Raw genomic sequence first — 25588 nt, forward strand, 5'->3', positions numbered from 1 at the left:
ATACCTCCTGTAAACAGGCGGTGAACAGCGTTGGCGAGATCGTGTCTCCCTGCCTGACACGCTTTCTGTCTGGAGCGTCAGCGTCTGCAAACACGCTGACAAGTTGGAGACTCGGTGAGGGGAAATGCTCGCAGTCAGTATCCAGCGTGAGGGTGGCGTTGGGAGCAGTGGCGGCATGTTGGAGGCAAGGACAGCTGGCAGCAAAGCTGAAAGCAGGAAATTCGCGCGTGGAAAGGGGTGTCAAATATTTTGTTGTTGTTTTCTTGTTTTTTTCACGACGGTCCTGAGTTTGAGATTGCCCCACCCTCATGGGCTGCGTAAGAATTTCATTGGTTTACTGAAACCTGGGGCGGGTCGCCAGGAATGACCGCCCGAACTGCTTTATTTCTGAAGACTTTAAAAAGTCAGGAAAGAGCCTTAAACAGCAGTCTAGGTAGAGGCTTCGTGCTCATCACGTACTTCCACAGAGCCTAGGCTTTAGCAGCTCATCAGTCAATAAGTAAGGCTCTGTAAACGCTTCTCTGTGTGAGATCGTTTTGTGTTTCAGTTATAAGTTTTTGTCATGTGACCTTGCTTATGTAACTTAAAGTTTGCACTTTTGTAAATTATTTAAATATACTTTACCATCTGCATCATCGATCGTCTGCTCCTTCACTACAGCCGAATCGCCACGACTGGAGGGGTCTGAGCCCCTCCGGAGAAAGGGAACGAACCGTCTTTAATTTTACTCTTCCCTTTCTGTAACAAAGCTTTTATTCTTGGTAGAAAAATGGTTTTGCTCTTGGAGCGGGAAAGCAGCGCCTTTTGTCTTATACAATTTATTGATACAGAATATTGATTCAGGAAAAGGTAACAAGAGGGTTAATGTTTCTTCGCATTTGTTTCAATGTCTAGAATTATTACCTGTAACTAACAAATTGGTGGCGTCTGCGTAGTAGATGAGCAATATTTGGGGTCTTATCATTATGATGCGTAAATAATTAATGTACGGACACGAAGAAAGGGGCCCTAAAATTCATTCTTGCGGTACCCCTGTGGTAACGGTTTTCATCTCTGATGAATATTCATTTTGTGAGACGAACTGCTTACGGTTCTTCAAGTAAGCGGCCAAAAAACCTATATGCTACACTATGAACAGCACTTGACTAATTTTTTAAGCAAAGTTCCATGACATAAGGAATCAAAAGCTTTTTATAAGTCTGCATACAGCTCTAATGTTAAAGAAAGATTTCTAAGAATAATTCCTGTGTTCTATAGCAGTGTGGTTTCCGTGGAATGTTTTTTTTTTAGAATCTGTGTTGGAAGTTATGCAAGATGACTTGCTTGTCACGTTTGCTAGCATTAACTTTCGCACCAAACAAACATAAAAACAGGCAGATGACCGCTGGTGTCTGTTACGATAACATTTGCCTTAATTAGGGGTTGTGAAGTATTTATAATAAAGAAATCGAGTGATGTTAACGCCGTTTCTAACTCTCGTTGCAGGTGTGTAGGCAAAATGAAATACACACGCAGGAACAGCAGATGACAAGGATTTTCTGTTCGTAGTATATTCAAGTAGGTTAACATATAATACCCTCCGAGAGCAAGTTTAAGTCTGTTCTCTTTTACATAGCAAAGCATATTTTCAAGGAAACAACAAAAATTATCGAATGGTACCACTTTTGGGCTATGTAATACCCCAAATATATGTTTGCTGACGAAAAGCTACGTTTCGTAATCATCGGTTACAACAGTATAATTACTTTCCACGTGACATTCACGGGGCTTTTTGGCTAAAAGAGAGACACCACGACCATGCCTCGAATACCGTGTTATTTATAAATGAGAGTATGACTGTGGTGTATACATCTGCAAATTTCTGTTATATCATGTTTCGATTAGTATGAGCACTGTAGGTTAAAAGTTAAGGCTATCAAAAAGAAATTCTAATCATAAACTTTCTACTTTGCTGAGTGACAATCCGGTTCTACAAAACATAAACACGGCTTGTACTTACTGCTGAAAGCCAAAAATTTATGGCGCAAAATGGCCGTATTGTACACTTACTCATGTTTCCGCATCAGGTCAGGTCATTTACTGCTGGAATGATCTGACAACATTTGCTGGGTCGCCTGTGTCCTAGCATATCAATTTTTGTTTTCTGATTGTGTGTCAAACAGAGTGGTATCCATGACTAATAATCCAGCCCTTTGTTCCCAAAAAACTTCCCTGCTATGTTTGGCAATGTTTGCTAGCGTGAACGCACGGCTGTATCTTTCAAGCGCTTACGTTTTCTTAGCCACAAATCTGTCTGTGCTTGGCAATTGTAGCGTATAGTAGCATTCTCGGAACTTTATCTGCCTTAGCTGGAAGACGATGAATGGCGGTTATGTCATTCGGAACAGTGACGATAAGGAACAACGAGAACACTAGAGAGCTCATGAACTTTCATTCGCAGGTCTTCCACGGCATTCCGCATTCAGGCGTCCGCTGCGCCATTCAAGTTTGTTTACGGCCTCCTGTACCTGGGAAAGCTTTTCAGGAACTGCTTCTTTTTCGATTTTATCAACAGGTTTTTAAGTCACTTTATGTGCATATCTTCATCATCGAGACATTTCAGAACGCCATAAACCCTGAAGGACATGCCCTGAACTGTGCGCTTCATGTCTCCATCAAAGCTTCTGAATTAGAGCTGCTAGCTGTAGCTCAATATCACTGCCACCGACACCCTGTCGGGCTGTCGTGGCCACAGTGCTGACCGGCTTGTCTTCTCGGCGACACTGACATTTACAGCGTTTTTCATATGTCCTTGAAATGCCGCCACGTTTAGAGTAATGAATCTGTTCTGAGCAACAGTTACTCTTTTGTACTGAACTCTTGCGCAGTCTCGGGAAGAGCGACCGAGAGAAAAATGCTTAGTTGCGGCTGCACCACTGGCACAGTGACAGCTTCCCGCTAACATACCATGCAAGGTCATCAGCAAGCCACTCAGCACTCTAAATCAAGGGTCATATACGAGCTAAAGCCAACAAAATCAACCAGTTCGTGCCGGCGGCTTGGCGAAAGCAAGCAGTCATAATTCGCTACATCAGTTTCTGCTAACTGAAGGACCAGTTGGCAGCTATTGATCTAGGGAATTATGATTGCTTGCTTGCACCAAGTCGCCGGCACTAACTGGTTAATTTAGCGGGCTTTAGCTCATACAAATTTGTTTCTCTCTCGCACTCTCTGCGAAATGTGCGAGGCGTACGTGTCTGTGCTCGAACGCATAAACCAGCGCTTCTCATTTAATCAGAATCAAATGTCAACTCCGCACAGACAACACCAACAACCTGTTCATTTTCTCGCTTACAAGTGCCGACCGCTTGCAGCCGTGCTCGTTTCAATAGGGATTTGTACATGCCCTTCTGGACAGCACATTTTTCCTTGAGAACTGCCATGTCAAGGCTTCCGCTACTAAAACTGTCTCAGAAAAAATAACCTGACTACATGAAGCTTAATACGTCTGTATACCACACATTAAGCGAGATGTGTCTTGGTCGTCGCTTAAGGGTGGGGAATGAAGCCACCGTAAAACTAACACGAGTCAGACGCTAGGCAGGGAAACGCAGTTATCACATTTGCTGAAGGAGGTGTTTGTTAGAAAAGACGAGATTACTAACCAGAGGTCGATGAAGAAATAGTTGGGCTGAAGTGCAAGTAGCCTGATGTTTCTTCGTCTTTGCTGCCGCGCGAGCCCCATGGTCGCACGAAGTCATGGGTGGGTCCACAAACAAATTCGCGGAAGAGACGTCGGAGAGCGCACGTTAATGAAAAGCGCCAATCACGGCTAAAAAGTGCAACTTCTGCGTTGGAAAAAAAAATGTAGGGGGGGGGGGGGGGGGCGAATGGAGTGACCGACTTAATCTCTGAATTAATTGCTCTATTGTGTTTCCCTTCCAGCAATCTGCCTGTCACGGATCTTAACAACGAGCAGCCGCATTTTCATAACTGAATAATAAAATTAACTTTTTTTTTTCACTTGTACGTTGATTATATAGAAGGAAGGCTGGCGCACAAGTGCGGCCTGTGCCATTTGGGGCTGGGCGCTAACAGCACGTCTTGACGTCTGAACTTGACAAGAAGTACTGTAGCCTTTTCTGTTCTTTTTTTGCCATCATAAGCGCGCGCACACACGCACACAAAGAAATGGTCACCCCTTTTCACCTTTCTTTTTTTCCCCTGTTCCCCTGACCCGATGGCATTGCGTACTCCTGTTCGGTTTGCGGACGCACAAAGAACGCAAGGGCGCTGCGTTTGCTTTTTCGGGGTGTCGCCTGAGAACCTTCAGGTGTCACCCATTTACTTCTCTCAAACTCCACGCACATAATCAATCAGAGACAAGAACAATTATCCCCCCACCGCCACCCCACCCACAACCTCTCGCGGGTTTCGTACGAAACGCGGGCTAATCTAAAGAAAAAAAAAGACGAAATCGAAAAGACGAACTGGAATAAATGCCGCAGATTTGGTGCATTTCCTCGCAGAAGAGGCATCAAAGCGCGCACGCAAATCGCGAAGTCCGGGATTGGACCGAGCCGAGTGACGTCACGCGGCATCAATTGGGCGCCGGACGGCAAAGTGGCGCGCGCGCTGCCCACTCGATGCACGCCCACGCCGACGTCGCCGGTCACGTGACGACGTCCGAAAGTGGCTCCGGGCTGGGAGCGAGGGGAAGGGTCCCGGCAAGGGCGGCCGGTATAAAAAAACTGCCGCTACAAGTTCGTCCCGCGAAGTGGCAAGCACCCAGGAAGGCGTCTTCCCGACCGTCGAACAGCACTGGTGAGAAGGACAGCGCACACTTCGTTTTTCCGTACATCCATACTGCGCTTAGTAACGCCCGTTTTGAACGCAAATGCTCTCTTCAGCTTGCTTGTGACTGCGACTGCATGAGCGTTTAACCCGCAGAAATTGCATGAATCGGTGCTTGTAGGCGCCAAAGCTTGCGATGTAAGCTTGAAGTTGCTAATGCAGCCTGAGCAAAAAAGAGCACTTGTCGCGCACAAAGGGTAATAGTTCTTCAGGATTTCCCGCTGCTAACAATTGCGAGGCAATGTTGCATGGTGGTGTTTTACTCGTACCAAACTAAAGGAGCTTCTTTCGCTCTTCATTTGACAGTCGCAAAAAAGCTGGGCTGAGGTTTCCCGTCATAAAAAGAAAAAAAAAAACAAACTTGGGTTCTTTTGCGAGCATGTATTGCCTTCTTTTTCTAAAACCGTGCTATAATTTATTCACAGTAAATTCAAGCTATCAGTCGGTAAGCCGAATGTACAACTGCATTTACGAGTGTCATGCACTCTAGTGCAGCCTAAATCACGCTGAGCGCGGTCAACATATGTGTGTGCCTCCGATATTTACCTCACCATGTTGCTAAGGTCAAGCCTTGAGTCGAGACACGGTTGGCTGTCGCTCGTTCAACAGCCAGTCGCACGGCTCCAAACGTGGGTTCAGGTGTCCATGGTGGGCGTCTGGTGTGCGCAGTGCTTATTGCAGGAAGCGCAATAACAGAGTTCGCTATCTCACCACGAGGCATGCTGAGTTGTTTAAAACATTAAATTGAAAGCGCGAAAACATTAATAGCTTCACGGGAAACTGCTTCATGTATAAGCCGTTTCGCAGAGTGCTAAAAGCGTCCTAATCCAGTAGCAAATTGGAACAGATCAGCTGATTTGTTACATGTCACAGTATCGGAGAACCTGAGAGTGCGGTCATCACTTGAGAGGTGGTCGTTGACATATCTCCGTGCAGTTTTTATGGAGAATTCACCTTTCAACTGGTGCTTTGCTGCGCTCACGACATACTGGTATTCGCAGGTACTTGCATCTTGATCTCCCTTATTTCATGCGACATGTCCGTAACTCCCCTTTTCTCCTCCGTATAGCAGAAAGGAGAAAGAAATAAAAGTTGCAACATTCCTTTCCTCATAGGGCTCTAACCCTGCATTCGTACATGTCCCCCATCATTTCTTATCCACAGCCTATGAAACGAGCTAAATTGTACCCCAGTATTGCTCTCATAACACAAACTCCTCACGTTTGACTTGCCGCGTTATCTTTGTCCTAGACGATGGGCAGAACATTGGCGAGTCGGCAGCTGAGTCCTGCAAATGGCTTTTGCCTGGCCGCAAGACCTTAAGTTTAATTCGGCAAAATATCTCTCCTTCGTGCCACGTTCTTCCGAAAAGTTGGCAGTCTCCGCACTCTCCCCCAAAGTTACTGCTGTTGTAAAGGACGCTGGGTCGACTTTTTGTCATTCGCCTCGCTTGTAATAGCAGCTGCACCTGCGATAGTGGGCTAGCTGCATGCGCGTGACTAGCGTTTCTCAGTAAGAAGAGAATCCGGCTGAAGACCAACGGTTGTTTAGAAGAAAGCAGGACAGCTTGCTACTGCTCAACCAAAAGTGAAGTTCATCTTTTGCAGCCAGAGAGCTTGGCCGTGCGCAACGCATTAAGAATGTACAACGAGTCCAGTACAATGCGCACACCGCATGCTGTAACTGAGTACAACCTATTCTTGTTGTACTTTCACAAACGCAACTTTAGCCAACAACGATACTCCTTCGTCTTTTACGCTTGGCAATACAGGACGATGTGGCCTTAGTGATCAGCGCTGTGTTGTGTGCGCGTCCTTCAAAATCCCACTAAAAGCGATTTCATGCATTCTGCTACCAGAAACATGAGTTCAGACTCTTTACACGAATGCTTTCTTTGTTTAGTGCTGATGCGGTCATGCTCCATAATACAAACGCTTTCCAAATGGCCGGCTGTATTAACCGCGGTCTTTTGACTTGTTAAGTCATCAGTACTGTCGTGAAAACCCGAGGGTGGGTTCATGCTGGCACTTTTTGCGGCAAGCGCTGCCTGCTTGGTTAGATTTGGTCATGTTGGCTTAGCAAACAGTATGGATCTTTGTTAGAACCAGTATACTGAAGTAGACATTAAACTAATAGATTCATCTTAGATTATTATGTGTTAAAGCCTGCTGGAGTGGAGTGCTCCGGATTAACTTCGACCACCTGTCTTTGCTGTTGTTGAAAATGTTTATTGACCAAATTAAGTATGAACCCCGTGGTTTGAGTCCCTATTTTAGGATTCTACTGGGCGAAGCTGCTACGGTAGCCCTGTTTACGAGCCGTTTATGGCGCCCAGGGCCTTTGTTCAGCAGGGCAGTCTGCCACTAGTTAAAGGTTCTTTGACATGCACTGATACCGCACGGCACGCGACAGTTTCTGCGTTTATTCTCCGTCAAAACAGCGATGCCGTGGCCGGGATCGAACCCGTGAACTGGCGTCGAGTAGCAGGGTGCCTTTATAGCAATGAGCTGTCTTGGCGGGTCAGCGTAACTAAAATAGAATGCAATATAATATTACGTGGCATGGAGTAGATCACGCGAACGCTGATGTACTCGCCTACTGTTTCCTTTACCTGCGCTCCAAATACACATCAAAGGTTTGCAGTCTGGTCCAAAGGTCAAAGTGTCTTATCCTGCTTATTCTACAACGTACAGCCATAGTCGAAATTCTCGCTACTTTTCCTTCAAGAAGGCACTTGTCGTACTGGTGACGGCGCCCGACGTATACGCTGCCATTTAATAGAAAAGTATCATTTAAGGGTCATGCATCTTAGATGCATGACCCTTAGATGCAGCTCGGATGCATCTTAGATGCAGCTCGGGAATCGAACCCCGGTCTTCGGCGTGCGAGACGAGCATGCTATCCGCTCCGCCATGCCAGCTCGATGGTTTGGAACGAACAAAGGCGCGTCTAGTGAGTACGGTGTCTTCGCTCACTCCCATCCTCCTCCCTTCCCTTCCGGCGAAGTTTAGGTGTCCACCGAGATATGAGAGACAGATACATTTCCTTTCCTCAAAAACCAATTTACCGACGAGCGAGGCGTAGAACCGAATGGGCAATGGCGTTCTATGGACTCCCTGGCCGCATTGCAAGATGCTGTCGCGTTCCACTCTTAGAGGCGAAGCTTAACATCTTAACCACACATCAGTGACCACACTTTAGGTCAAAAAAGTGCCCCCTGAATTTCGACGGGTGGTTACCGAGATATGTGAGACAGTTACTGCGTAATTTCCTTTCCTCAAATGAACCGCCGCGGTGGCTCAGTGGCTATGGTGCTCGGCTGCTGTCCCGAAAGACGCGGGTTCGATCCCGGCCGTGGCGGTTGAATTTCTTTGGAGGAGAAATTCGAGGCCCGTGTACTGTGCGATGTCAGTGCACGGGCCAAAATTTCCGGAGCCCTCCACTACGGCGTCTCATAGCCTTAGTCGCTTTGGGACGTTAAACCCCATAAACCAACCAACCTTTCCTCAAATACCATTTACATTTTCTTCATTACGGTCGCCTTTCTCTTCTTTCACTCCCACTTCCTCCCTTCCTCTACGGTGCGGTTCAGGTGTCCACCGAGATGACAGAGAATTACTGCGCCATTTCCTTTCCTCAAAAAGCGTTGCGTTCAAAGGGCAAGGCATCGCGCCGAACGGGTGGTGGCGTTCGTGGACTCCCTGGCAGCGCTACAACACGCTGTCGCGTTCCACTCCTAAAGGCGAAGCTTAAGCGTCATTAATTAGCATTTAATTAGTATTCAGACATTAATTAGTAATTAACCACTAATTAGTGATTTGTCATCACTTAGTAATTAGTACTCAATTGTATATGACGCCACCAGTGCCACAGAAGCAGCGAAAGTGGCTCGGAAAACGCTTTCGCCTCTACGCACTTTAGACAGTCAAAGTGCCCCCTGAATTTTTTGCATTGTGCCAGAATGAAAGCACAACAACTTGGTCAATATTTAAAATCATTTTTAACTGGAGAAGATTTGGAACATTTGTCTTCAAAAAACTACCAGTCGCAATCATTGATTTTTTTACAGCCATATTAGAGGAGAAAATAAGAAATATAGTTGCCTAGGGCGTACACTGACTAGGTTTAGTCAATAATAACGTGAAATGTAAATGTAAGAATGTAAGATAAGCGAATCTTTAATAGCTGCTGTCTGGTCTTATTTTCAGTCGTATCATACCTGATTCTGTTATCTGAAGGAAGATGCAAAGGGTTCTTTCTTTCTTTCTTTCTTTCTTTCTTCCTTTCTTTCTTTCTTTCTTTCTTTCTTTCTTTCTTTCTTTCTTTCTTTCTTTCTTTCTTTCTTTCTTTCTTTCTTTCTTTCTTTCTTTCTTTCTTCCTTTCTTTCTTTCTTTCTTTCTTTCCTTCCTTCCTTCTTTCTTTCTTTCTTTCTTTCTTCCCTTCTTTCTTTCTTTCCTTCTTTCTTTCCTTCCTTCCTTCCTTCCTGAATACTGCAAACCTTGTAAAAGTCCAGGCAGGGGGACAAAAAGATAAACAAAGCAATAAAAACGAAGTTAATAAAGTATTGAACTATCAAAGTAAGGCGAGAGGCAATAAAGAATCATTCCAATCTGCTGCAGTGCGAGTAAAAAAAAATGAAAATTTGAATAAATCTGTTCGTGCAAAATACGGCGTCAGCAAATTTGGATGATGGTAGCGAGTATGCCTCGACGTCAAAGGAAACGAATAGGGTGATGGGTTAATTGCTAGATCTCGATTCCTAAGCAAGAAAAGAAACTGCAAATGTAAATTTTTCCTTCCTTGTTCGAGACACTGAATGCCATTAGCCTGCATTATTTCAGAGGGTGAGTCATGCGGTAAAAAATTCGAGTAAGCAAACCTGACAGCTTTCCTCTGTATCTTTTCGAGACGGGTAATATTGTTTTTAGTAAACGGGTCCCAAACAACGCATGCATATTCGAGTTTCGGTCTAATTAGTTAATTGTATATCATGAAAAAGATTATGCCAGCTAGAAGTGTACCTGTAGGCCAGTGTCGACTGCGTAAGCGTTTGAGGCTTGCGCCCCAAAAGACCTTCCTCATCTTTGCTGTCCTTTCCTTATTTTGGTTATTTGCCCCATCTGAATCATACAAATACTGCTGCACTCCGGCCCCCCAGGTCCCTTTTATTACGTCACCCGCAGAACTACTTTCATATCGCAGTCATTGAACCATCTCAACGCCGCCCCGGCGTGGTCTGTCTTTGCTTGCATTGTGCTAACAGCGTAATGTGCAACTAATGCCTCGAAACAGACGCGTGCTCTACCGGACGGGATGCCTAGGAGAGGTCTGGTCCGATTCGGGCCAATGCCGGGATAGGTTAGCAGGCGCTTTTTCATTGACGTTACATACCATAAGAAATGCGGCCACGACGGTCTGTGCTGAACCACTCTTGCGAAGCTCAGGACCAAGGCGTCGCGGCCACGACGTAATCACGATGAGTTTGGGATGGATACATATTGTAACTTAGGCGAGACTACTCTAGAGGGTAAGCCAGCCTTTGCTGCAGTCAATCCTTTGAAATAACTTCCAATTTATTCTCATATGTGCACAGTGCAGAACCAGCCATTCTACAATGCTAGTTATTAAATTTTGGGCCACAGAGTTTTATGCTCAGCTTTATGCTGAAGCAGTGAAACTCGTGATAAGGACGGGAGTGCAGCCAACAAGCAAATGAGCGGAAAGTGGCAGGAGAACTTATACTTGCCTTAACAAATTTCATTTGGCGGCATAGCATTTGGACCTCGGGCGTTCAATATCAACTGAACAAGGAGGGTCGGTTCTTACAGCTCTTTTATCGTACAAGATACCAAAGTTCCCATAGACTTGGTGCTGCAAAATCTGGGACACTGATTGGTCTGGTTTGCAAGCTGGTATATGCTTGGTGGTATAGAGAGCGCAAGATGCCACCTATAGCTAACTGCACAGTTACGTGGGCAGCGTCTTCATCTGCCGGCCCCCAGAATCCGCCCAAGTTTCCCGGATATTGATTCGCAGTTTCGTAACTGGAGTGATCGAAGAGCTGTGGCTGGCTATCAAGTGAATCAAAAGAAGCGTATCGGTTATGGGCTTCTTTACATGATACTCCTTGCGCCAAGGGAACCCGAATTACGCACCTCTAAAGCACGACCTTCTCCTCTATAAGAGCAAGTCTGTCGAGGGAAAGTGTGCATTGTCTGCTAGGGTCAGTGCCCGTCGAACAAAGAGAATAAAACTATGCGTCATCCGTGGGGGCAATGTTCTGTCTCAATAGCATTGTCATCAGTACTGGCTGTCACGAAGGGCACGGTGTCATGGCCACACTCACGAATATTCTCGTTTTTTCAACACACCGTACATACATAGTTCATTCTCCACGCTGACAAACTCGCAATGTTATACCCACATCGTCACATTGATTGACAGTAATTAATAAAATTTAAGGCAGAATAAATTGTTCATAAAATCAACCCGTTATTGGAACGTGGTCTACAAAACTTTTTACCCCACTGCATCTGGTATCAGCTGGCGTCTGAAAATGACGTACCGAAACGAACGGGACTAAGGCATGATATTGGTTCTATGTCACTCCGTAACTTCAAATGGCACACCCCTGTAAGCACATCGCGCGCCCATGCAGTTTTTTCTATACCTGTGAAGTCCGTACTGCCAAGGGTGAGTCAGGAACGCCTCAGAGCTTATGGTTCACTAATTGGGAGCAATAATTTCCCATGAACAGTAAAAAAAAAAAATCTGACCCTCACCGCCAACAGCATTAATTACTCCTTAATTGTTCCTCCCGTGACATTTCAAGAGCGTCTATTAGCGAGCAGAATTTTCAATGAATGTGGACCCATGTAGTTCGAACTACTGCATCAGAATGCCCGTCGCTAAAGTAGTGAAGTGCGCATTCTTAAATTTGGTAGCGTAGGTAGTGATCCAGCACGTGGGCGATGTGGGCCTCCAGGAATAATTGTCACAGTTTTGGGCGGAATGAAGCACGCTGCTCCATTCCGCCCAGCTCTGCAAGGAATAGATAGAGTTGGGAAAATTTGCGTCTGGAGAGCCCAAAATTGAAGCACCTGGTTGGTTTGAATATTAGTCACCAGCTGGCTATCGTGCAATTCTCTGCAGAAATAAATTTTCCAGTATTAGTTTTACTGCCGACAATGACTGCAGCTATCTTGTCAGCGCAGTAACCATTTCTTGTTAGCAAAATCTCGTACAAAGAAATCAGGCAAAATAAGTCGTTGGTCACTAACTACGAGCTTCTTTTTTTGTGCACGCGATTTCAGTCTTAGTATAGTTGATGTGAAAGTTCTTGCGCATATAGATTTTTTTAATCAACCGCGTTTTTCGTGATCTGAGCAAACTGAAAAAAAAAAGTATAAATCTAGTAGCTAGGAAAACGTGCATCCCAGAATATCTCGAGCGGACTGCTCACGATACGTTCAGACCGTCAACTCTACGTCTGCTGCAGCCTCAACAATTCTGCCTAGTGACTGTCTGTACGACGGCGGAACTTCTCAATCATGAACTAACAAGGGATTCCAAAAATCCATATGTCGAGGGACGTGACCCGTCAAAAACCAGCTTTCCTAAGAACGTATGCACTTGGAGGTGGCTGGTTATTGCTGCGATACCAGAATTTAAAATTCTAAACCGAAAGTGTGAAAGTACGCACATTTCGTATCTCCGAGGAGGTAAAATGAAAAAACAAAAACAAAACTAAACTCGACAGATTTTTAAGGAAACTATTTTCTTTATTTGAAGGAAACAAAGCAATATGAATTTTAAACGTCCATGAGTGGGACTGAGCTTGCGGTGTTCATTCGAGTTGGAGCACAGTGGAAGCGACAAACGCAACCACAAACTGCTCGAACAAATTCTTACGACACGCGAGTGAATCGACAGTTTTGAAGGCTGGGGACGCCCCGCCTCAGAGCCCGCCTCGTATGAGCCGGCACGCGTTGCGTGCAATCGAATAATACCGGAATGCGAAAAATTCGCGCGATCGCCGTCCCTAGCTGACGCGAGTGTCGGGCATGTGGCAATCTACCACTGTTACTCGTTTTTGTGTTTCGAGAATAGAAACAGATCTTTTTCCTCTCCAGGCTCGTCGGAGGTGGGATGGACCCGGGCAGTCGCGCGAAGTATCGATCCGAGGAAGACGAGGCTCGCACCTTCTTTTTCGCAATCCGAGCCACGCGCACGGCGGCGAAGCCCGCAAGCAGCAGCTGCCGATGGCTCGGCACGCGGCGATTCTCGCGCGGGACCCTTTTACGAGCGCGTGCTGCGGAGAGGGTGGCGAGAGCGCAACAGCTGCGCGTCGTCCGTCAGGGCCGCGACGCGTTCGAATCGCCACCGCGCCCGACTGCGAGAACAAACAGCCCGACGGCTATTTGCTCCAAGGGGAGCCCTCCGCCGCTCGAGGGGCATTGATTGGCGGCGTCGGTGGGAGCATCGTGCTTGGGCGAGCTGGCATTCTCTTGCCGTGCTGCTCTTGGAATTAGGTCCCTTTAGGGAACGAAACGTGTTCGCTTCTCGATCGGAGGGTATCGTAAATGCTGCCGCGGTGACAACTGAGAGAGCGTGGCCAACAGTCAAGCGTTTTGGGTCAGGAAGTACTGCCGAATAACGAGCTCCAGGCATCCTCTCCACCGGCACCGCCTCATTAAAACCCCACCTTCTCGACCCTTTGGAAAGACGACGAAGGCGTCCGACCGTCGCGAATCCACTGCACTTCTTGCTTGCCTCCCGCAAGAGAGGGAACAGAACAGCCCGTAAATACAGGGACAAAGCTGTGACTCTTGGCGATTTGCTAAGCACGAAAGCAATGGCTGAGAGCAAGAGAAATTACCTGATAACTAGATGAGCTATAAGTCGTGTTTGAAACAAGCCAGTTTCATTGATCTCAGCCACGGGGTGCTCAAGTGCGTTCAGGTTGTTTGACTAGTAAAGAATAAATATATTAAATTTTTCAAAAAGGATCCCCCCGACAGCTATTCAAGGATTACGAAGCGTAAATTTTCTTGTGTAAAGAAATTAGCGTGAAGAACAAAGGCAAAGGACAATGGAGGAGACACATGAGGCGATTAACAAGCGCTACCTACACTACCAAGGATCACTCTTTTCCTTAGGTAGAAGGCGTACTGTCGGGCTTGGCATGTTGCGTTGAAGATGAGCCGCACTAGATGGTCCAACAGGAAATGTTGAAGAGGTAACACATAAAAGGAAGGGCCCGTTATACTAGAAATACAGATCAGAAGGGCGTGCTGTCGGGCTAGTTGGTGATGCATATTGTAAATAAATTACAAATTGCCTTATTCGTGGAAACTAAACTAATCTTTTTATAATAAAGTGAGCCAGCATGGTGTGACAAGTTTAGGTTTTGCTAAGAAAACATCGCAACACCGTAGGCACGAGAGTGGCACCACGACCTTGCCAGAGATATGTTTGTGCGCGGCCTGAGTTGAGTTGTAAGCTACTGCCGTCAATTGCTCCACCCTGGAGACACTTTAATATTGATGGTAAAAGTTGTGCAATCTGCATGACTGCAAATCTGTGACCTAGCACACCTAATCTGCCACGCGCACGACCACTCACAATACTCATCATTTGCTGCTGTCACCATTTTCAGTGCAGCTCAGTGTCGAGGGGCCCATGTTGTGTTTACGCCTTTCTGTTTTGAGCAAACTGCAAAAGAAAACAGCGCAAACTTCTCATTTGGTCTAGTACTAGTTTAATGCCGTGACAGCTTCTTCCACTACTGCTTTGTATAAGCAGTAGTTGGATTCTTGGTTGAGTTGGCGCCGAATGCCCTTCTGTTCGCTTTCTCCGGCTCTCGGCGGAAACGATTAAACTGGATCGCGCGGGTGCGCACGGGCTGGCGCCAACATCACTTCCAGCGCCACCACATCTGCGGACGCTGTTCTCGAAATAATCTTGAAATGCTACATGAGGTATTTATAACGCGCCTATGACATTTAATAACTTTTAGCTTGGTTGCAGATTATCCGTAGTGGTTAAACGGGAAGTAATTTGTCTTAGAGCATGTGGAACAGAACTGAAGTTAGCAACTTTTACCGGATACATTTGTAGAAACAAGAAACGAGGTCAAACACCATGTTTTTGTCTGAAATAGGTGCATGAAAACAAGAGTCCCTTTTTTTTTTTCGAGGCTGTACATTTCTCACTAAGCTCAATGCATCGGAAATCGCCTTTATGTCATTATTCATCAGCATCGTCATCAGCATTATTAAGCTGCGTCAAGTGGTCCAAACCGCTATTTAACCAAAATGAGCAAAACTTTTGTAGGCTTCGGGATTAGTTACATGCACAAATTCAGAAAGGGGAATTTAATTCGGCTTCAAAAACCGACGCCAGGAAAACTGTACTGAGAAATTTCGCCAAAGTAGTTCTCACAGCACCAGCTGTTAGTGTATGAAGTCGGCGTCGCAGTTGTTGCACCGCGATTTCAGATCATGCGACCGCCAACGTGGTCACGTTTCTTGTCACGTGCAAGTAACGAGGTAACATTCCCTCCTTGAGATGCCACTTCTTGTGCGGGCTTTGCCACGTTTAGCTGGCCACTGCGGAAAAGTGTGCTTTGGCGGACTCTTTGCAACGCAGAACAGCGGAACGTGCTGTATGCCCGACGCACGACGGTCATTGTCAATGGCTGCTCGTGCTGAATAACAGTATAAATCGACAGGGCGTCATTTCTTTCACCCTGTAGCGTTTCGGAAGGCTCGGAGCCTATGCTGAAAATTCACTAGTGTAGGTGATGTGCAAGCTGCTGAGCATTCACTACTTCGTCTTTCGTTCGAGGAGAGAGAGAAAAAAAAAGAAGTCCTTATCATTCGCAGGGAAAGCGAATGATAAATGATAAAAGTGCACTGCGTTACACACGCGCAGCCTTAGTAATAATAAATGATGAAATCAGACTGTAAATCAGAACAGAAGGGAACAGTGCTAGCTAGGCAGTCAGCAATGGAGTTTGACAAATAGAGCAAGTTGAATGAAGAGTAACGTTCGTGAATTTTATGAGGAATAGAGGAAAAAAGTGAGAGATTCTGAATATCTGCGAACTGCTGTCTTCTTTCATGAGATAAAGCTTTTCAAGAACCGCTTTTAAATACAGAGCGCGAGAAAATTAAAGCATTTCAAACTGAGGTTCGTGCAGATTATGTGCTCAGTGTTTGAAACAACTGCATATGTGAAGCCGCGTTCAGGTAGATCCTACGCGCAGTGCATCGGGGCAGCGCAGACGCATCATTACATTTTACATTGCAAGATATCAGGCAGGGTGGAAATTGAGGATCGGCAAAGTAAAGAAAAGTCGCAGCCAGGCTCCGCGCCTGCTCGGCTGCCGCGTTTCACACAACCTCCGATGGCGAGAGGACCCAGTGGCGGACGCCCAAGAAAGCTGCCAGACGACAATGATCCGAAGGGCCTCGTCTGGTGGGCTTCACTGATAGGGGACGACGGCCGCGCACATACGCTGACGTGAGAAGAGGTGAAAACGATGGTTCTGATCCCTACTGGCACTGGCGGTTCCCATCGCTTTCAATTAGGCGATGAGAGCAGGCCGGCCGTCTCTGCTCTGGAAGCGACAGACCTACCAGATAACTCGTTGCGGACATCGGATTGGGCCCCGCAGCGCCGTAGAACATCGGAGCCTGGTACAATACGCCATTTATTCGTGCGTCTCATTACAGCCCCGCGCATCCAGCACAGAGAGCCCGTATTCAGAGAATGAAATCTGTGCATCTGTCTGGCACTTTTATCTCAAGGTCACGGTTCTATTTGCGCTTGTTCCGACCGCACTCAGGAAGAGATAGATGCTGGAGCAAGATATCGAGTTGTTTTCAGGCTTCAATCACTGCCGATGGCCTTCATGTGCTCACATATATCTTATTACCTGCCATTTCGCAGATTAGAACCTCCTGCTTCGTGCGGTCACGTATTCCCACTGACACGTGCTGTTTTCCTATGTTGAACTGCCTCAATCAAGGAGGGATCAGAGGATAACAAAAGTACCACCATTTTCACTAATCATTCACAAAAAGTGTTTTATTTGAAATTTTCCTCCGTGAACCAGGGATACGCCACACAGCAAGACTCATAAGTTGACGCAGAAGAAAGACTACGAAGAGTAGAATGGGCAAGAAAGCGAAATAGAAATAAAATTGCCCTGTTCACACTTGAAGAAAGAATACAGGAGTATCCCTGCGCTGTGCCCGCCGTGGTGGCTCAGGGGTCACGGCGCTCGGCTATTGAGACGGAGGACCCGGGTTCAGTTCCGGACGCAGTGGCCGCATTTCGATGGCTGCGAAACGCGAAAACCACCCGTGTGCTTTGTGGTCTCAGGGCACGTTAAAGACCCCAGGTGGTCTAAAGTAATCCGGAGCCCTTCACTACGTGGGTTCTCTCATAGCCTGAATCGCTCCGGGACGTTAAACTCCACATTATATACCACTATTTTTGCTGACTTCATTGAGATTAAGACGAAGAGCTCATTTGCGATTAAGCACAGTGTAATAAAAAAGAATGTACGGTGAAGAAAAGAGAAGATAATTTATAGGACAATTTATTTTTTCGGCTACCGGTAGTTTCTGGTTATATCTCTACGGAGGATGCCACACAGGCCTGAATTCTTCTTTTTTTTTCTGAGACGGTATATTTCTAAACATATATTTTTCTGAACATATTTTTTTCCTGAACATATTAAATGTTACATGAGTATCATCACATCAACAATTTCCGCTTCAGCTTCGTATACCGAGTTCGATGCCGTTTTGTAGTGCGTGTCTGCTACCGGATATCTTTCTGCGGAGGACTCCAGTCCATTAGAGCAGTAGAACCACGAGAGGCAGGTGTGCAAGCACTTTACTTAGCAGTGTGCGCAACAAAAGAAAAACATCGAAAAATATCGATACGCACGAAAAGCACTGCCAGGCACCACTTACCGCAACAGGCCCGAACCGGAAAGTCTGAGCAGCTGATGTTGGGAGCTTGTCAACAAAGTGGGAACCCGACTCCAGAGCAGCTTTCGCTGACGCTCCAGTAGCTCTCGTTCTGACCCTTCTACCAGCGATTGGTTGTGGGCTTCGTGATATGTTGTTGTTTGCCTCTGCTGTAGAGTACATCACTACTTTGTTTTTCGCTGTAACCGAGCTCTATTTTTAGACGCAAGTAAAACTCAGTCAGAGTGGCAACTAATAGCACCACTGCTCTTCGTTCTGTATTACGGGGCTGCCATTCCTGTATTATAAGACTCGCTTGGCGTCAGCAGAAGTATGTCGCCGGCAACGTACAATATTCCAAAGAGCGTGCTTCTTAAAACAAAAAAAAAAAATGAAAAAATGGGACACTATCAGGTCGAGCCTCATGCGCTTTGCCGAGCCGGCGTCACACGGGCTCGACTACCTAAACGCTAGCTCCAAACGATAATCGACTGCCGTCATCAAACAGAAAGGTGTGCTGACTTTAATCGGGGCCCGACTGCGCGGGGAGACGTCGGAACAGGCTACGCATACTGCCGCCGCCGCCGCCGTTAATCCCCGACTCCTCGGCTCTCCCCTTCCCCGGTCGTTCACATCACAGACGTCCCTTATATGAGCATTTATGCCGGACTAGGCTGGCGTCAAGGCAGTCTGAGCACCGCTCATGACGGGGGACGCCCGTAATCCTTTCTGCGGTCCATTCGTGGCACCGGCGCGCTGACAGCCGGGAAGGAGACAAGCGGCCACTCGTCGTCTTGACGCGGGAAGCGCGTCTGCCGCGCAGACAGCGACGAGTGGGCTCTCACGGGAGAGATCTCGTCCCCTTCGCAACCAAAGAAAAGCTGCCGGCCATTAGCGTATTGGCGCGGACCGTAAGGCGGCCGCCGCGTAATTCAGCCGCTGGACGCTCGCCGCAGAGTCGCTGGATTTACGCAGACATTCTGAGGAGTGCTCTTTTGGGCGAGTTGGCTGAATAGCCGCATGCCGCCCGGAGGAATCAGAACTCGAATGCAAACACCATAAATAATTTATACGCGGATAATCGTTACTCTGCGGAGTCAGCGTCTCAAGTTACTGCCAGAGAAATAACACGAAAGCTAAATCCGACATTCATCCGGATGGTATCCGCTGGAAGACAAAGGCCTCCTCCATGGAGCCCCGTTCTGCGCCAGCTGCTGGTCACCACACGCTAGCAAATTTTCCATCTCGTCCGCCCACCTGTTTCTCTCGGCTTCGTTTTCCCTCCCGTCGAATCCACTTTGCTACCTGATAAGAAACCATCTGTTCTCCACCCGTGTCTTGATTTCTGCTAGGATACCATTCAGTCACGTTTCCTTCCTAACTCACGCTACTCTCTTCCCATCTCTTATCATCCCTATTATTTCCTTTTCCATGCCTCACTGCGTTGTCCTCAGTTTAATTTCGTCCTCTTTTGTTAGGCGCAGAGGCGAGCGCTGTGGCTCGACAAAATTTGGCTTTTTTGACTAGTTACGTGCACTGGAAAGGTTGCTTTGACTGCATGCTTTTCGAAAGCGCATCTTTTTTAGCACAATGTAGCCAAATTTTGTCGAGCCACAGCGCCGAGGATAATCGCGTTTTCTAAATTATAAAAACTGATATGACTATCACTAACGACCAACTACAAACCTCTTTGCAACCAGTTGCCTAGATGTGATAGTTAAAAAAATTATCATAAATTAGTTCACCGCCTTACTACTCAAGACAATTCACCGCCTTTCCGGTGTCCGCCAACACTGGTAATACTATGCCGTGAAAGCCGTATCTTTCCATCCAAAATCTTATTTTTGAAAATTACTTAACGTCTTCCCAGAATTACCTGGTAGTGTCAGGTTCTAGGCGTTTCTTTTCGAAGTGTATTGGCCCAGTAGCAGTACAAATAAATGATGTGTACAAAGTGACACCACTTGGTTTGCACGCTCTATGGCGTGCGCTTCTTCGCCATCTTTGAGAAAAATTTCTGGGTGAGTTAGGAGCGATAATGGGTGCCTCCCCATTGAACCGCGGAGTGATGCTCCCGATGCATACGAAAAACTGGGCGGCCGAGTGCGTTGTGAACCCAAAGGTACGAAAAAGTGGGGAAGGCGACACGAAACACCTGACTCGCTGATGTGTGCCTGCGCGCATTCTTTATCGTTATTAGTAGCTCTTTACTGATAAAATAACAATAGAAGGAAAAGATGTTGTTTTCCTTTTTTTTTTGCCTCTTTAATTAAGCTGTACGAGCATTGCATATGTAGGTCCCTTTCAATACAAATTTAGTTTACTGTAGTTGCACCTGTGTTGTCTATCTTCCACACGTCATCATCCATTTGCGATCACAATATTCCCTGCACTTTTGTGGAGGAGCAGCAGCGTGTTGGGGCCACATTCGTGCAGGTCATAAAGCAGTGGTTTGTTCCTCTGGCAGTGGAGGACTAGTGCTACTTATTTTTTAACCCCAAGCGCTCTTCTAGCAATGTCAAATTGATGGATCAGTCCTTACCCTTTCAGCAGCAATGGTTGCTTGCTTCCCGTCCGCCGGAAAAGTGGTTGCCTCGACTTGTCTGGCGAAATGCTGAAAACAACATGGCACCTCGACCCGGAGGCGGCGCAACTTTGCCAGTTTGAAGACCCTCAACGGCAGGGATTGCGCATAGTTGTGTGGACATCGGCCCATGTGAAACAAAATTAGGCTGAGGCTGCGGTGATAAAGGGCATTGTGGGCGGACGGAACACGTGGCGAACGATGCCGCCACGCGTGCAGTCGGTGCGTCGTTGGGACAGCATCAGCACAAAGCGCCTAATGGCAGCTGTGCAGTCGTCGCGGACAGAATTCTGCGCGGTGCTTATCGACTAATTTTTGGACTGTACAGACTGCTTTATTGCAGGAATATTTTATTTGGCAATAGCTTCCGCCGCAACGAAACGTCTACGGCTGTGTTTACAAAAAGAAAAATGACTCCACAATTGAAATTGTCTGTCGTTAGAACAAGGCACCACCGCCTGACCATAGTTTAGTCGCTGCTTCAAATAAACTAGCTGGAAGGTCAGCAGTCAGTAGCGTGATTGACAGTTTATTTTAGACTGTCATATTCTTTGTGACCACCAACAAAATCGATTATTGTAGCATGCCCCATGCTGACAACTACTCGATATCTGGTTAGTTGCTCTAGTGCGGAAACTGTACAAGCATAAGGTTGTGCTCTCGGCTTCAGTCACCAGATCAGTTCGAATTTTTCTTCAGCTATGGAGTTGACATGCTAAGAGGTATTGCTGCGGCTGGCATTCTCCCGCTCCTTAAGAGTGCGACACATGTTTATTAGCCATATGGTTTGGGGGTGAGGATAACTTTCGGCTCAGTGTGAGGTGTAGGCATAATAGTCCCTTGGACAATATGCTCCTGCTGACTATTGCTCAATATTGGAAACAGTCTAACAACCCTCCTGCTTGGGCGTTCACAGCCCAACTGTACAAGTACTGTACAGTTGTACTGTACAAGTAAAAATAACAAAAATAAGATGAGTGAGTTGGTACCGTGCGTCATTTGCTTTGTTTGGGGTGCATGGATTACGAACTTTTGTCAGCGTGGTCCTTTCTCATCTAGCCTCCTTCTGACTCTGGGACGGCGAGATCTTTCAGAAGCGTATACAGTACATGGTTGTCATCCAAGTCGTAGCAGCTAAGTAAATTTTATGTTTTAAAGTAGTTAGCATTGCACGACAATTGCAAACTTACAAAAAAGTCGAAGACTAATCGAACGAAGACGCATACACAAAACACTGACATATAAAATCGAGTTTTACTGGCGCACAACAGACTCATATATACATGGCTTAACAAATTTTAGAAGCGCCACAACAACCTGCAGTCAGCGGCACTTCTGAAACTGTGTCGCTTGCAACACCGGGTACTGCACAGACGTACGTCCTCCGCGCAAGATGCGTAGCTAAAGCGTCACCGGCGTACGCGGGAACTTGTGCGCCAACACTTGAATCACTTCTCATTAATCAATAATATCAGCATAAGCTGGCCGCCTCACGTCACCATGCAGAATAGCGCCGCGCGTCTGCTCCAGAGGCCATGTCGAGCATTCGACAAGCTCCCATCAGCACCCAAGGAGCGCAACTTCTAGGTGGGAACCTGTCCGCTTTCGACCAAGTCCATGATCCAGCCCCCCAGTGTATCTACCCCGCTGTTACAAGTTCTAATTGCTTTGTACTGGAGTGTCTGTATGATTGTATTTCATTTTTTGGACCCATGACTAGCCTACGGCTACGGGTCCAGACAGTGTTGGACACATCTTTGTGTACTTTTAAATGTAAATAAAGAATTTGAATTTGAATTTGAACTCCTCGGTGGAACAGCGCTGGTTGTAGCTCCACCGACGCACCGCCGTTGACCAGCGCGGTGTTAGCAGTCGGCTCTTGGGCGTACGAGTGCATCTCCTGCGCTGTCTGGATGGGCAGCTCTCGCGTCGCTGACCAGGTAGCCGCCGGAGGCGTCTGCAGTGGCTGGTACGAAGGGTCTCCCGAGGCGCTCTCGCTCACCAGTGTGCGCTGCACCGCCAGCTTGAACGCCGTCGTGGCGCCGAACACAGTCCACGCACGAGCCACGAGAACCTTGGCAGCCAATGCAACCGTGAGGGGACTCGACGCACTCGGCGCAGTGCAGCTTATGCAGAGGCACGAAGCAGGGGCCGACATTCCCAGACCTCAATGGAGGGGCGCCGAGCAGTCGGTCGTTATCGGAATGGCGGAGTACCTGGCTGATGACCTTAGGCGGTGTAATGCCAGTGCTCGAGAAACACACTGAAGACGAAGAACATCCACGTCATTTTACAACGATGGCACTACGGCTACTGGAAAAATTACAGGCATATTTTGATACGCGCTCAAGACGTGAATAGGTGTTGTTTGCTAGCACGCAATCCCGGCTATTTTATCCATTTATGCGAACAGCTTCAAACGCATTGACGAAGTCCACGGCGCCGGCGTTTATTATTATTATTTTCGTTGCTGTTTATTATATCAAAGCATTGTCCAATGCCAGGCCCGCTTCATCGTCCTCGTTGTCGTGTTCATTGTCAGCATGCGCTGTTGTGCTTTGAGCGACGAGACAAAAGAACACTAGTAAGCAGCAGGGCTTTCTTCGCCTCGTCCGCTGCCCTTGAGTGCAGCTTAGATCGTGTTGTTGGAGTATTCAGTTTTTGCATGCATGAGAAAAGGTCTGTTCGCGACTCCCGAAAGGCGTCACGGAGTTTCGATGGTGCAGGATGAGGTACATTGAGCCGGCTACGGCGGCGTTCAGCAAGACTCGCGATGTGCTTTATCACTAAAGTGGCGGGGCCGTGAAAGAAGGGAGTTTTATTGGTTCAGCCGCCGCCAGGTCACACAACGTGTGGACAACTTGGCACACTTATCAAATCACTATGTTTAAAGGCACACTGAAGACAACTCTGTACACAATGTTTGGTCTTGGTAAATATTGATTTCATGGCTCTTTCTAGATATCTTCACGTTTGTCCGGCATGAAAAGACATATTTATTGCTAAGAAAATTGTATTCAAAGCTTCTCCCGCGACTCTATTCAAACTCGCGACGTCTACATCGAAAAGGACTCCGTGATCGCCGTTTAGAAGTGGACAGCAATCTATCCTAGCCTCTGGGATTCGCGATAGAAGCTGTGCCAATGCACTACAGTTAACTTGCGAAATCGGCCTGTGGTGGCGGCACCTGTATTTTATTTTTTGGCCTTTTAGCTTTGAAAGCTTCGTTTTAGCTGAAAGTATCGTATTTGTCGTTAAAATGCGGTTATCTATATATAAAAAAAAAGCTTCAATTTTTCATCACGGTCCCTTTGCATGTCTGAACATTTAAACTCGTCTCTGTTCCTTGACGTCCAGTGAAGTGACCCTGCCATCCATTGGTGTCCCGCAGCCGTCTTGGCTTCAAACGTGAAACTCTTATATCCGGAGTCAAGCACAATGCAAGCAATCTGAGATGGATTTTCATGCCAAAATTGACTGCTACCTGTATCCAGGTAAAAAACAAAAATCCATTCACCGATGATAGAGTTGGTAATTAAGCCTTCGACTTTTCGACTCGTAGGCAAGTGCTCTATCGGTTCAGTGGTGAACCCATCAGCGCTAGCATGTACGCTTAGAATTAACTAACGGTGCTGATGAAGAACCAGGTAAGAGGGTTGAAGTTCGCAGTCGCTGACGTAGTCCATTTACGGTTTCCTTGCTGACAGTGAGGCGTCGTCACAGACAATTGTCACTTAAAAGCAAAATACGTGGTGGGATTTCCAAGAGTAGATAGCAGGGGCGTGACATGGGACCATACATCTCATCTGGCCATGCCTGCCAAAAAAGTTTGCCGAGGCATATGCCATATCGGAACTCGGAACAGCATGCCAGAAACTAGGGCTTGAAGCAAAACAGTATGTTTTTGTTTTCTTATAGAGCTGCTCACTTACGACAACCTGCAGGAAAGGTTTGAGAAAGGAAAATGCCAATTAAGGTATAAAAAAAAAGCCCGGTAAATTGGGGGGGGGGGGGGGGGGGGGGGTATGAATGCCAAGGAAATAATGAACCATGGATGTGACTCCTAGGATGTTATGTGCCGGCAATAAGGGTTGAGCACTGCATAAATAGTTACTGAACGTAATAATGCGTATGGCTTGATTCTGTATGTGTTGTAGCGGTGATATGTGTGTTCTGCAGGTGTTTCCGCAAGAAGAAACACAGTTGTTAATATGACTATTAAGTTGATGCGAAAGGCAGGGTGTAAAACAATACATGCAAATAAACCTGTGCGTCGCTTTTTAGAAGTTGCCTCATCTTCCGGCAGCCCTGTTGTGCGGACGTTTTCTTACGAGCGGCGCATGAAGGAAGTCCTCGTGCGATCTGCGCCGCAAGTGAGATGTTGCCATCGCGGGAACGTCTCCTTGCCAAGGAGGGGAAGGGAGCGAGAAAGGCGCGTCTCGCAAACAGCGAGTCACAGTCGGGCGGGACAACGAAATAATGCAAGAGATGGGAGGGAATTGATGTCGTCGCAGCTATCAACTATGCACCGGGAAAGAGGGTCCGTTCCCGGCGCATTCGACAGGGATCCAACCCCGCTCGGCCAGGCGGGGCGCAAACAGGCGGGATCGTGTTTGTCTACGCTGCCGAAGACAGGGAACTAAAGAAGAGATGTGCCAAGGAGGGGGCGGCTGCGAAGAAAACAGAGGCAAGGCAGCGGGTGCTCCGACAAAGGGTTGAGAGAGACCCAAGCGGTAAGCGCAGAAGAGCAGTGCTTTCGCACGGCATCGTGTTCTGCGCGGGGACCTACTCTGCCTAATGGGCCTCCCGATGCGCCAAGACGAAGCACGCGGAGCCCAGAGTGAAATGGATGGCGCCGCGACGACACGTCTTCCAAGCTCGCCGCCCACTGCCCAGGTCCTGGCCTGCGCGACTTCATAAATCTCGCTCGGGGCCACATTTCACGCAGCAGCCGCCTTCGCCGCTAGCTCCGCGCTGCGTCACCTTCATGCACCCGAGGTGCGTCCCCCACGCCATGCATCGCGAGGGCTGAGGCGCGTGCGGCCTGCGGTCGCTGCGGCACCTTTCCGTGCCGAGTGCATCGGAACGCGCCCAGCCGCGAACCGCTGGACCGATGAACGAACCGGTGGTTGCCGAGCCGGTGACCAACGGCGCACCTCGTGAACGGCTAATGTCGCGCGATGCT

The 25588-nt window shown here is 47.3% G+C and overlaps 1 protein-coding gene across 1 annotated transcript in view; it reads left to right on the forward strand.

The window, feature by feature from the left end:
- Positions 1–4709: 4709 nt before the first annotated feature.
- LOC149349544 (uncharacterized) overlaps positions 4710–25588 on the forward strand; it is a 43183-nt gene continuing 22304 nt past the window's right edge. Inside the window, exon 1 of the mRNA XM_089576789.1 lies at positions 4710–4803. The gene's annotated coding sequence lies outside the window, so the exon portion shown is untranslated. The remainder of the gene's footprint in view (positions 4804–25588) is intronic.

This window comes from Amblyomma mixtum, chromosome 3 (genome assembly GCF_055824585.1).
Source record: "Amblyomma mixtum isolate Tamu chromosome 3, ASM5582458v1, whole genome shotgun sequence".
In the NCBI taxonomy this organism is placed as follows: domain Eukaryota; kingdom Metazoa; phylum Arthropoda; class Arachnida; order Ixodida; family Ixodidae; genus Amblyomma; species Amblyomma mixtum.